Source organism: Geotrypetes seraphini, chromosome 8, assembly GCF_902459505.1.
Source record: "Geotrypetes seraphini chromosome 8, aGeoSer1.1, whole genome shotgun sequence".
Classification (NCBI taxonomy): domain Eukaryota; kingdom Metazoa; phylum Chordata; class Amphibia; order Gymnophiona; family Dermophiidae; genus Geotrypetes; species Geotrypetes seraphini.
Window position 1 is genome coordinate 80,599,461 of NC_047091.1, and position 13,429 is coordinate 80,612,889.

Below are 13,429 nucleotides of genomic sequence, written 5' to 3' on the forward strand. Positions count from 1 at the left end.
ATATATTACACCCCAATCAAACCGGTTTTAGGAAAAATCATAATACTGAATATTCATTAATAGGTCTTACCACAAAAATCATTTATGATCTTGACCATCACAATTCGGTTATTCTTTTTTCCCTCGATCTTTCAGCAGCTTTCGACGCCATTGACCACTCATTAATATTAGACAGATTACAAAACATAGGCGTCCGCGATACATCATTACAGTGGTTCACTTCTTTTTTATCCGACCGATCTTCAACGGTATTCTTCAATAATGAAAGTTCTAAATCATTCTCACACAGCTACGGAATTCCTCAGGGTTCCATTCTATCTCCACTGCTGTTTAACATCTTTCTTTCACCCCTTCTTAGTTTAAGTCAATCTATAGGTTTCACTACTTACGCTTATGCTGATGATATTCAGCTGACTCACCCATTCAATCCTGAAAACTCCAACGAAATATTCCTAATTAATCAAAAACTAGAAAAAATAAAAAATTGGCTTTCATTAAACAAATTAGCATTAAATATTACAAAAACCAAAGCCTTATTCTTTCCAATGAAGCAGGGACTAAAACTATCAGCGCCTTTTCTAATAAACAATACACCAATTGAGATAGTATCCTCACTAAAACTACTAGGAGTTACTATCGATGACAAATTCTCGTATCATGAGCACATCAGTAATGTGGTAAAAAGTTGCTTTTATCGTCTACGCTTAATCCGTTCTATGTCCAAATTCCTTGAACCGAAATCACTGAATATTTTAATACACTCTCTAGTCATATCCAAATTAGATTACTGTAACTCTCTCCTACTAAACATTACTCAAAAAGAAAAAAAACGCATGCAAATAATTCAAAATACTGCAATTAAAATTATCCATAACGGCAAAAAATACGATCATGTAACACCTTTATTAATAGACTCACACTGGCTTCCCATCAACCAACGAATAAACTATAAAATATCACTTCTAACATTTAAAACTTTATCCAACAATGAACCTCAATTCATAGACAGATTGTTAATCCCATATAACTCGATCCGATCCCTAAGATCCACAACACAAGGGCTACTTACGGTTCCGTCTTTGAAGATCATCGGAACCAGACATCACAAAATATTTTCAGTGATGGCCCCTCTTATCTGGAATACTCTCCCCTTATACATCAGAGAAATTAAAGACCTGAACTTATTTAAAACCAACCTAAAAACATTCCTTTTTAAAGCTTCTTTTAATACTTAAAATATATTTTTTAAAATTAGTTCAACAGCATTATAAAACATTTTAATTATTATTATTTTTTTTTTAACAACTCTTTAGAACAATTTTTTAACCCCAATCCTAACATTTTTTTCCCCTACTAGTTTTTCGTCTTCCTCTCTCTTGAGAAACTGCGATTTGTAACTTTTACTCACCTTTGCTCCTTCCCTGTGTTTTATAGTTCGTCTGTACTGTCTGTTAGAGGCTTCTTACCCCCTCTTAAGGTTGTGTACAACATATTTTTTAAATTGTTACTCGCTTAGTATGAAATAAGCGATTTATCAAATTTAATAAAACTTGAAACTTGAAGGGAAGCCTCCTGTAAGGGCTCATAGAGATCTCTACTGAGACCTTGCACCACAGACTGTATTAAGATTCCAGAAAGGGAATGGGAGAAGCACCTGAGAGTACAACCGAAGAGCCCCATTCCTGTCCATCCCACTTTATTCCGGGTTATTTCTGTCTACCTGCCAGGACTTTATAGGAAGCCTCAAACTTCAGAGGCTTAAACCCCTCCCCCTCTTACATCATCACTATCCCTGTGAACATCAGTCTTTCTTCCTACAAGCCAGGCTGTAGGAGCTTGTCTTTTCTACTCTTGTTTTATTTCATGCATTTTCAGTCTTTGTGTTCACAGTTTTCGCCCTCGTGCTGCGGAGGTTCCCTGCGGGAACAGCTACGACTGTGGGAAACATAGAAATAGACGGCAGATAATGGCCACGGCCCATCTAGTCTGCCCACCCCAATGACCCTCCCATACCTTTCTCTGTGAATAGATCCCACGTGTCTATCCCATTTGGCCTTAAAATCAGGCACGCTGCTGGCCTCAATAACCTGAAGTGGAAGACTATTCCAGCGATCAATCACCCTTTCAGTGAAAAAGAATTTCCTGGTGTCCCCGTGCAGTTTCCCACCCCTGATTTTCCACGGATGCCCCCTTGTTGCCGTGGGACTCTTGAAAAAGAAGATATCTTCTTCCACCTCGATGCAGCCTGTGAGATACTTGAATGTCTCGATCATGTCACCCCTCTCTCTGCGTTCCTCGAGTGAGTACAGCTGCAACTTATCCAGCCGTTCCTCATACGGGAGATCCTTGAGTCCCGAGACCATCCGGGTGGCCATTCTCTGGACCGACTCCACAAACAGGTCACCCAGCGCACTTCTCTCCCCAGTGACGGGGGTGTAGTCCTGAAGGATGTTCAGGACCGACAGGTGGATTTTGTCCTCCAGCAATCTGTTTGATTTGGCGGCCGCTGGCGTTACCGTGGCATCGGCCTCTTCTTTCATGACATGGGCATGGACATGTCATTCCAAGCTGCGCCATGATCCTGGCACTGTAGTGCTTCATGACTTGGATTTTATAATCTTGAGTGGATTATTTGGCTGATGCCTTGTATGACATCTTGAAAGTCTTTTCTAAGCTTTCTGCCTAGTCCGTTTCGGCTTGCAGGATGCTCTAAATCCGGCAGTGGTCGCAGACCTTTGGGAAAAGTGCTTCTGGTAGGTTCCCTGCTTGTCAGTAAGCACTCTAGACAGCCTGCATGTCAGATCAGGGTTTAAGGACCATTCCCTTGGGAGCAAGCTCACCCCAGGTTCATCTGCTAGTTGGTCGAGCGCAGGCTGTGTGGTTCTATGGAGGCGCGCCTGGGTTCAGGGACAGACTGTGTTCCTCCACCAGGTATGCTGCACAGCATGTCCAAGGGTGGCGGAGGTGACTGGTCATGAACATCAGGTCGGTGGGGCAATCAGAAGATTCAAAGTTCAGCTTTCCAGCAAGTTGAGGCAAAGGATCTCCTTGAGCTGTTTCAACTCTGTCTACAGTGTTTTCTGTCAGCACACATTTCTGTGAGTACCTACTGATAGCTGGAATCAGAGATTGGAGGAGGGTGTCTTTAAAAAGGGGTTTTTAGGTGGTTTCACTGTATGCCCTTACCCCCCCCCCTGTAAAATCCTAAAATCACAATTTGAAGGTTCTCTGTGGTTTTCCCATGCTATTTTTAGTCAAAATGGCCACTTGGATTTTTCCAGATTTGATTTTAAAGTTATTTTTTATACTTGCCAGTTTCATTTTTGAAAGAAAACCACATAGATGACCTCCCCAGGGCAGGATGTCATGGATTCATGTCTCATTTGCGGTGGATGGTTGTCGGATGTGCAGCTGTGTTCCTGTGCTGCGGCCTGCGAGGGGTGCGAGGCTTGCCTGAATTCGGTGCCTTCGACCTTCAAGGAGGGTCTTCTAGTGCCTTCTGTCCTGACATCCATGAAAATGGCATCAGTGCGAAGGCGACATCTGGGAGAAACGCAAGTGCATCACAGGAGATAAACCCTGTAAATCCTCCAAACAATCCAAACCTAGTGCGCAGGGGTTGGCTTCTGCCGTGAAGGATGGGTTTACCCCGGATTTTATTAATATGCTTTATTAGGCATACTTGGTTAGGAAGTCTCTGCCTGTTTCCTTTCCACCAAACTCTGTGCCGATAATGGGGACCCCTGCTCTGGTGGACCAGGGTCTTCTCTCCTATCTTCCCTCGGTGATGCTGGCAGGTAAGCCGGTAGTGCCCATGGTTGCGCCCGATAAGCTTTCCTTGACTCTGCTTTCGCAGGGGAGCACTGCGGCCGCCACAGATGTGGCAGATTTCCAGGATCTGGATAGGTGTGGAGCCTCTGATTTGGGGGAGGATCCCACTGTGCGCAGATTTTTCAAGCATGCACATCTTGTGGATTTGATTTCTGAATCTCTCCAGGAATTAAAGCTGCAGCCTGAACAGCCTGTCACTGCAGAATGTTCCCTCATGAGTGTGACCAGAGGCCACAATCTTTGCCTCTTTTCCTGATCATCCTGACCTCATTCGTATTCTTACGGATATTTGGGAGACTCCTGAGGGTCCCTTGAATTATGCTTGTGCCATGGCACGGCTTTAACCCTTGGTGGATGCCTTTAACAAATGCTATGCTTCCCTGAAAGTGGATTACTCGGTGGCACAGGTCACCCAGCGCACTTCTCTCCCCAGTGACAGGGGTGTAGTCCTGAAGGATGTTCAGGACCGACAGGTGGATTTTGTCCTCCAGCATCTGTTTGATTTGGCGGCCGCTGACGTTACCGTGACATCGGCCTCTTCTTTCATGGCATGGGCATGTCATTCCAAGCTGCGCCATGATCCTGACACTGTAGTGCTTCATGACTTGGATTTTATAATCTCGAGTGGATTATTTGGCTGATGCCTTGTATGACATCTTGAAAGTCTTTTCTAAGCTTTCTGCCTAGTCCGTTTCGGCTTGCAGGATGCTCTAAATCCAGCAATGGTCTGGTGATTATCTTCTAAAGCGACCTTGAGCCAGTTGCCCTTTAAGGGACAGCTGTTTGGCCAGAGTCTGGATGACCTGATGGGCAGTGTGCAGGATCACAGGCCCAAGTCACTGCCCATAAATAGATCCTATCCTTCCAGAGGTTCGGAGCACCCTAATTTTTGTCCCTTTAGGTGCTCTCATCTACACTCAGGCCCTTTCACGGGCCAGAGGTTCTCTTTGTCCGCCAGACCACGCTTCGGTGGTTCTCAACATCATCTGTTCACAGGGAGTCGTCCAGCGGCTCCTGCCAAGTAGTTCTGATGCCAAGCCGGTATCCCCCCCCCCCCCACCGCACAGAGGGGGCAGTTGTCGGCTTTTCTGCTGGAATGGCAGGCCATTACCTCCGACCGCTGAATCTTGGAGGTTCTAAGTTATGGCTACAAACTGGAGTTTCTCTGTCCTCTGACCGAGTATTTTCTGGATTCCCTGGTGGGCCATCCCAAGAAGGCAGTTCAGGTGCAGGTCACAGTCCGCAAATTACTCGATATTGTGACCATAGAACTAATTCCAGAGCAAGACTCGGGCTCTGGAAGATACTCTATATACTTCATTGTTCCAATGAAAGGCTCTGACGATTAGAGACCGATTCTGGACCTCAAGGTGGTCAATGTGGTGCTGAAAGTGCATCGCTTCCGCATGGAGATGGTGCACTCAGTGATGGCATTGGAGGAGTATTTAGCCTCCTTGGAGCTGACTGAGTAGTATCTCCACATTCCCATTTTTCTGGACCACCAGAAGTATCTGAAGTTTCACGTCTTGGGGCAACATTTCCAGGTTTCAGCAATGCCCTTTGGGTTAGCAATGGCACCCAGGACCTTCACCAAAGTGATGGTGGTGGTGGCGGCCCATCTTCGCACCTTGGGTGTCCTGGTTCACCCATATCTGGATGACTGGTTGTTCAGAGCTCCCTTGCAGTCCAAGGAGCATCAAGCTGTTCATCAGGTGATGTAGTTGCTGCCGTGCCTGGGCTGGCTAACCAGCTTCAGGAAAAGTCACCTTAAGCCGAAGCAGGATCTGGAATACCTGGGAGTTTGATTTCACACGAGACAGAACAAAGTGTTGCTGCCTGACTCTCATCAGGAGAAACTTCTTCAACAGGTTATCAGGGAACTTCTGGCTACTCCAGTCCCATGGAAGTACTATGGTGGTAATGATCGATGTGATTCCTTGGGCCAGAGCCCATCTGCATCCAGCACGAGATGCTCTGCTTTCTTGCCTGAACATAGTTTTAGCTACTCGCAGGGACCCCTCTAGCAACTCCCAATGGTCCGTGACCAGCTTTGTGAAGGCCAGAAGCAAGGGAAAGCACACGGTCAGAGTAACTAAGCCACTCATAATTGAGCACTGTGATGAGAGGGCTGGAGGAACTTCCAGCAATTCTCACAGTGAGGTAATGCCCAAGAGTGCAGAGGATTTGAACAACGGGTATTTTCCCTAGTCCAGGGCCACTACTTCTTTCTTGACTTGCTGTTTTCATGCAGAGAACTAGACTCTGCCAGAGAAACTACATCCTGGGACAATAATGGCATGGATTCTGACTTTCCATTCTCCCAGTCTGTCAGACTGAACATCCTGGCCCAGGTCTGTGGCATCTGGTTAGGGTGCCTGCTGAGGGGGAAACCCTTGCGCAACCGCCTCCATTGTGGTGAATGCAGACTCCCATGACCCTCAGCAGTTCAAACAGGCCTTTCCACATAAGGCCCACAAAATCTGAAGTGAAGCCTTGCACTGGGGGTCTTGAGGCTCCACGGCAACCACACACTTAGCCATGCAACTCTTGGAGGTCTGAACCCTAGGCTCCTGCCTCTTCCCCACATGCAAGATATGGATGCTACTTGGCAACCCATCCAGCGCAAACCTGGCATGATATAGGGATAGGAAGACCTGAGGGGTCCATCCCTATCGAGTTTAAGTAAAATTGAGGGGTTTTGAGGCAGATGAAGGCTTTAGGAAAAAAAAGATTGTTTAAAGACCAAGATAGCCACTGCCAGCACAATCGCACAAAAAACAGCCTGTGGCGGCTCCCCTGAAGTACATAAATTGCAGGGAAAGGGGTTTTAGAGGAGATGGACCTTGGCTCTGGCTGCTGCGGTCTTCACTTTCAGAGACCCCCACCCCTCCAATTTTCCCAATAGGCTATAATAGCCTTATGCTCTATGCCTGCCTGCTTCAGCTTAGGAGTGCAGCTGGGACAAATGGATAACTGCCTCACAAGTTCATGGGACAAACTTGGTCTTCGGGCTGTCAGTTGAACCAATGTTGGACTGAGCCTCAACCCACGGAAAACCTCATGCCACGAAGGGGGAGAGTACCATACAACCAGCCCACTATTAATCCCAGCCAACCCAGGAAGGAGCCAAATAGCCTAAGCTCAAGCTTCCTGATAAATCATGGATGTGAGCAGCTATCCAGGGGATGGCCCCTGACCTCCAAAAAAATACCAATGCAGGTTGGCTAGCTAGGTGGGCCCGAGCGCAGATCCTGCTAGCAGCAGACTTCTGCTACATGAATCTGCATCTTCTCCTAGACAGAGATCCCAACAAGTGGGAACTATGGGCACTGAGCCTCCAACCGAACAGTAAGAAAAAATATCTGAAAATAATAAAACCACAGAAACAGTTCTGAGAAACTTGCTTGCAGAAAAAAATCTAAGGGGGCAGGAACAGCTGCCTGGAAAGGAAGCAGAGTTCAAAGATTGACAACAATCTGCAAGCAACTTGTGGGTTCAGATGCATAACCCTAGCGTTCATGACTACTAGATGCATTGCATTAGAATGACAGTAATTAGAATTTACGCACACAACTGTCTAATTGTGTTCTATAAAGTGGTACACGTAAATTCTAGTGCATGGATCTCAAAAGGGATGTGGCCAGGGGAGAGGCATGGGCATTCCTTAAAAGTTATGTGCACTGTTCTATAATACACCCATCCATGCACAATTTAGGCATTTGACAGGTTTTAGTTGGCATAAATGGCCACACCTAGATTTTAGTTATGGGAGAAATGCTAGGCATATTCTATAAACTGAACCTAATTCCAGATGTGGTTTATAGAATAGTGCCAATACAAACTTTTTTGGTTCTAAATAGAACCTGCCTATTAATGCGCAAAATTGTGTCTGCTACACAGTACTGGCAGTTCTATACACAACTTAATTGGTGCTATCACCAATTAAGAAAATTAAATGGTGCAAGCTGGAAGGGTGGATTACATTACTTCTAAAATCCTCTTTCCTATAGAATAGCATACAATTCCTTACGGATGGGTTGAATACCCCAACTCATGAGTTAGATGGTAGAAGGCAATCATTTTTCTCAGCTCCGTCTCCCTGGGCAGTGTCCTCTCTCTTCAGTCCATACCAAAGCAAGCGATAACCCCTAAAAGTGGAAATAATAACAAGGAAGGGCTTGGGGAACTTCCCAATAATGTTACATTTGCTCTGTTCTGCAATAGGAACCAACCCCCCCCCCCCCCCCCCAGTAAACAAACATTGCAATTGCAAAACTAAAGGTGGAACCATCTCATCACCTACCTGTGTGCAACCAGTACTAACACTTATATAGCTCTTTGAAAACAGCAAGCAATGGAACTCTAACCCACTGTCTTACAATACTTTTCTTTTCTTTTGGCTGCCATGTGCCAAGCCATTAGAAATTCAACCTAGACTATTATTCACCACAGGCTGTATCCATTTCTGACAGGGCGGGGTGTAAGGAATCATGCTGTTACAGGAAAGAGAATTATCGAAGTAAGAACCTAATCCTTCCTTCCTGTGCAAACAGCATACGATTCCTTATGGATGGGATGTACCAAGCAGTCCCTTGAGTCTAGGGTGGGATAGATGAGCCTGCAACAAGCATTGAGGACCCAAAAGCCAAGTCCACTCAAACTTCGTAAAGATATGAGACTGGACCATGCGGCAAATTCATCAGGCAGCACTGCCCCTACCCAAAAAAAAGCTACACTTCTAGAAGAGTAAACTTTCAAAGCAACTGGCAGTTGTTTACCACAGCCAATGTATGCCAAGGAAATCACCATGCAAATCCATCAAGAAACAGCCTTAGAGGGTAGCCTTCCTGAAGATTATAGGTAAGAAACAGTTGGTCTGAAAGCCTAAAATCATTTGTCACTTCAAGATAGCAGAGAAGCATCCTCCACATATCCAGCAACCTCAAAATCTTGTCCTGTTTCTTTTCACCTGTGAGCTGAAACACAGGTAATCTCACTTCCTGATTAACATGGAACACTAAAACAACTTTGGCAGAAAGGAAGACACAGTCCACAAAGACACTCCTGCTTCTGTGAATCTGAGAGAAGACTCTGTACGATAATGCCTGCATCTCAGACACTCTCCTAGCCGAAGTGATTGAGACAAAAAACACCATCTTCACAGATCCATGATAGACACTTTTGAAAAAGGTACAGATGAAGCCTGTGAGCCCATAATATGAAATTAAAATTCCACGTTAGAAACAGCTGCCTCACTCGAAGGCAGAGCCTCAGTACTTCCTTTAGGAACCTGGAAATATCTGGATGAGAAGCTAGAGTCACTCGATCTACTCTGGCCCAGAAGCATGAAAAACTAGCTAACTGAACTTTAAGAGATCCAACGGCCAAGCCCTTCTCCAATCCTTACTGCAGGAATGAGAGGACCTCAGGAATGGTAGACCAGAAAAGATTCAACTGCTTATCCTTGCACCAATGTGGAAATTTTTCCACACTTTAGCATAGGCTGCCACTGACACAGACTTTCTAGAATTGAGGAGAGTCAATATTACTACCTGAGTATCCGTTCTGCGCTAAGGTTGCACACTCAATAGCCATGCCGTAAGACCAAAGTGTTCTGAATTGTCTAATACTATGGGCCAACAGAATGCCATAATGCAGTGGTAGTCCAAGTTAGCTGTCCTGTTGCAAGTGGACCATGGGCAACGCAGCCAATTAAGGGCTACGAGGACTACCAATCTCCAATGGGTCGCTATTCTGCAAATGACTCCACCTATTATTGGCCATGGTGGGAACACATACAGCAGTTCTGTTGTTGGACAAGGTTACACGACTGTGTTCAATCCAATGCTTCCTGACTCAAATCTTCAACTGAAAAACTGAGGGGCTTTCTTGTCCGCCGCCATGAGATCAAACATCAGGTGTCCCCCAGCATCTCACAATATAGTTGAAGGCTCTTTGGTATAATGCCCATTCCCCTGGATTCAGCATCCACCTGCTGAAGTAGCCGGATTTGACATTGTCCACTCCAAGTCTGCCGCTGTTATTGCCTGACGGTGGACTTCTGCTAACCAAAACAATTGGGCTGCCAGCTTCAGAGACAAACTCTTGGTTTCCCCTTGACATACATCACCACTGTAGCATTGTCTGAGAATATTCTGATTACTTTGCCTTTCAGGCATGTCTGGGAAAAGCAGAGCGCTAACCTAAGGGTTCTTAACTTCTCTCTATTGATGGACCATGGTTTCTGCGATGACAGCCATCAGTCTTGGGTGACCCTCGCTATGACCACCCTAGCCGTAGAGACTGGCATCCATCGTATAACCCACGACTATGTGGAGAGGAAGGCCTCTGGATAACGACTCCAGTTAGAGCCACCATTTTAAGCTCTGTCTTGCCTCTGTCGTCCAGGCTAACACCTTCTGGAGTGAGTCTGACTGAGGCGACCAACGTTCCATCAGTAGGCTCTGTAGGGGGTACAGGTTCCCTCTTGCCCATGGACTCTTTATGGTCACCACCATGGACTTTAGAACCTGCAGTTAATGTCAAGCCATATGAGCCAGCTTAACCAAGATGTCTAGGATCTGGCATCTGAGCTTCAGCTTGCGTGACTCTGGAAGAAATATTCGGCCCTCTGCTGTGTTGAACAGGATTCTCAGATATTCCAGACATTGAAGACAAGATTCTCAAAAGTTTAACGTTGTCGCTAAACTGTTTCCCAGCGGTTTATCCTGTACACAGTTTAGCAGCAGGTTATCAAAAGGGATTATCTCCCTCTTTCTAGCAGTCTCCGAGACTGACATGAAAATGGGCTCTTCAACATTGAAATCAGCCCTCCGATGACTTCTTAAAAAATGCCAAGCCATTTAAAAAAGCGGCATTGGCTTTTGGTGACAAAAAAAGCGACTGATCCAGGGGTGGGCCTTAAACAACCTAGGCCAATCAAAGCCTCAGGCCCTTCCCCAGTGCATCGGGGAGGGGAATTCCCATTTGGATGACGCAGCAGCATGCAGGGATGAGAGTTCCTCTGACAGTCTGAAATTCACCTCTTCTCAGGGTCAAATGCTTCCACATAGCCATGCTTCGCCAGCGACATGTAGTCACAGTTTAGGAGCTCTTAACTGTGTTTTGAGACCCAGCTCTTATGCTTTCTGCGACTCATGACCCGCCTGCGACTTCCCCCTCGCCTGGTACACAGACACTCCTCAGATGCCCATTCAGCACAAACTTGACATGATATAGGGATAAAACCACCTGAAAAGTCCATTATACTTGATTTAAACCAAAATTGGTGTTTTGGAGGAAGATAAAGGCTTTTAAAATAAAATCAGAAAATCCAAGATGTGTTTCGGTGTTCAAAAAATGGCGTGGGAGCAAAAACTAAAAAGTTCAAAAACACTGAAAATTGCCAATTTCTAACCCACCCCGATTTTCCCATAGACAGTAATGAGCTGAACTCACAGAACTGCCATGTGCTGTGCCTGCATCAGCTTCATACTTCAGGTAGACATGGAGAAGGAATTTCTGCCTCAGACAAGCAAGGGTGGCTCCAGTAGCTTGTCTCTTTGGGCTGCCTTTTATTCAAGTTCTAAAACCTGAAACACTTGAACCCTCACAATTCTTCATGGGGGGGGGGGGGGACAGACACAGCTGACCTCCACCAAACCTCTCTGATTCTTTTAAAAGTGTGGTCCTCCTGGCTTCAGACCCCAACATCTGACTATTGGGAATCTGTTAGCACAGTGAAACCTCAAAAAAGATTGGTTTAATACCTGAAAATAACAAATCTAGTGCAGAACAGAGGAAGACACCTCAACTCCCTTGTAAGACAAGGACGTAGAGCTGATTTGGGGTACATAACCCATCTATAAGAAATCATATGCTGATTTAGAATAAGACAGACCTAAACTAAACTAAACCTTAGGCTTATACAGTCAAACCTCGGTTTGCGAGTGTTTTGCAAGACAAGCAAAACACTCAAGCAAACTTTAACTCACAAAATGAGCATTGACTCGATTAGCGAGTGAGTCCACACCAAGAACTGGCTTCTCTTCCCCCACGGCCCACCTCCAAACCCTTACCTCCTGCGGACACCGGCACCAGATGAGAGGAGCAGGAGGCTAGCGGCAGAGAGCAGTACGCATCCAGAACAGGAAGTACTCCTGCAGGGTCGGGTTGTGAATGTTTAAGGGCTGTAGGGTGAGGCCGGGGAAGTAAAGGGCACCTCTATGCTATCGGCCTCAGTTACATTACCTTACATTACATTAGGGACTTCTATTCCGCCTATACCTTGCAGTTCAAGGCGAATTACAAAAGAGCTAACTGGACATTTCCAGTGAAGTTACAACAGTTGCAGCATGCCAGCTGCGATTCCGAGCTCCCCTCCCACCACACTGCAACTGTTTACAACCAACTCACTTCTGGCCTCTCTCCCATTGGCCCATGTCACGGATGTGGCTCGATGAGTCGGGCTGGCTTCTCCGCCCAACGCGTTAGTCGGATGTTGGAGAGAACCACAGGAGCTTCCCCAGCTGCCAGATTGGAGCGCTTTTCTTGACATCACCCCGGTAATTTTGCCTGCTAGGTTTGAATGTTGGCAGCACAGTAAAGGTAGCCTGATGAGAGTGCTTAAATGTGGAGGGAAGAAACCATCCGCCTACCGCACAAGCACAGGCAGCTACCAGGGGTAAGTGTGCGGCTGACATTCTTTCCAGAGTTGTGGGTTAAGCTTGGTACAAGAGCCAGGGAGGTGGGTTGGCAGTGAGGGGCTGGTTTGTGCTTAGAGATAGGAAGGAAAGAGGCAGGCTGGAGGTAGATGAAGGCTTTCTTGAGCAATAATGCACTGAGGGAGGAGGAAAGCTGTTTGGTGGCCAGCGGCTGGTGCTGTGTTCTCTGGTACGGGTGGATTAGATGCATAAATCCGAGATATTGGAGTGGGGAGTACTGCAGTAGATACTGAAAGTTTCCAGGGGAGGGTGAGCTTTTATTTGCAACATAGGCCTGTTTTGGGGATGTGAAACGAATTGTCAGAGTTTCCATTACTTGCTATGGGAAAAGTTGTTTTGAAATATGAGCACTTTGGATTACGAGCATGCTCCTGGAACGGATTATGCTCGTAAACCAAGATTCCACTGTATACCGCATCTTCTCTATAATAGAGCTCAACGCAGTTTACAAAGAATTAGAAAAGAGAATACAATATGAATTAGGCGAGGAGTGGAATTTACAACTTTGAAAATAGCCAGGTTTTCAGATGTTTTTGAATTAGTTGGAAAGAGCCAAGATCATGCAGTTGAACAGGGAAAATTATTCCACAACTCAGTAATTTTGAAAAGTAGAGATTTCCCTAATTTGCCAATGTAGATAATGCCTTTCGATGTTGGAAAAGACAATTTAAATTTTTGAGTAGATCTGGGGCTATCAGACCTATTGCTAGTTGCTATTCTACAAACTCTGTGCTCACACCTTATAGTGTGTAAATGCAAAGGGTGCATGGGCGGGTCTCAGGCATGTCAAACACTTACATGTTAAAAGTTATACAATATTGTCTTTTACACAAGTAACTTACAGCATTAAGGCGTGAGCATTTACACCAGCCTTT